This window comes from Etheostoma cragini, chromosome 20 (assembly GCF_013103735.1).
Source record: "Etheostoma cragini isolate CJK2018 chromosome 20, CSU_Ecrag_1.0, whole genome shotgun sequence".
Classification (NCBI taxonomy): Eukaryota; Metazoa; Chordata; class Actinopteri; order Perciformes; family Percidae; genus Etheostoma; species Etheostoma cragini.
Window position 1 is genome coordinate 9,268,312 of NC_048426.1, and position 616 is coordinate 9,268,927.

Consider the following 616-nt stretch of genomic DNA (forward strand, 5'->3'; position numbering starts at 1 on the left):
CTAACCGGCATGCAACGGGCGCCGATCGCCGGTGATCGATTCTGCGCAGATCTGGCTCATCTCGAACGAGCCTAGTGTGAGTTGTGCATGTGCAGAACGACCGCCATCTTTGACAGCCAGCTACAGCAACACCACTTGGACAAACCACAGTTACAGACTGACGCCTTTACGAAAGGAAAAATATATGTAAACATAGGCCTGTATAGATATTTTATTTTCCTATGATTTTTTATGGTCAGTTGGCAGCTGTTTTAAGCCTCCACAGAGCTATGGTTCTCTGTCGTAAAACTGGCTGTTGGTACCAATAGTTGACTGTGAGCCCGGTACAGGCAACGCCAGACAACGGTCCTTTCAGGGCTGTGGCAGTTCAGATTAGCCAAGAAAAACAGTTAAGGTTAGGCACCAAAACGACAAGTTAAGTTTAGAAATAATGATTGATGATTGATGATTTAATAATGATTAAAACACTTTTGAGGAACAAACACGTATTTTCATGGTGAAAGTATTTAGTTTCACACTTCGTCCAGGTGGTTTTGCCGTAGCTAGTCAAGATGGTGGCCCGGGGCGCCCAGATTGCTCAGTTGGTAGAGCTGGCGCCAGAGGTTAGAGGGCTGAA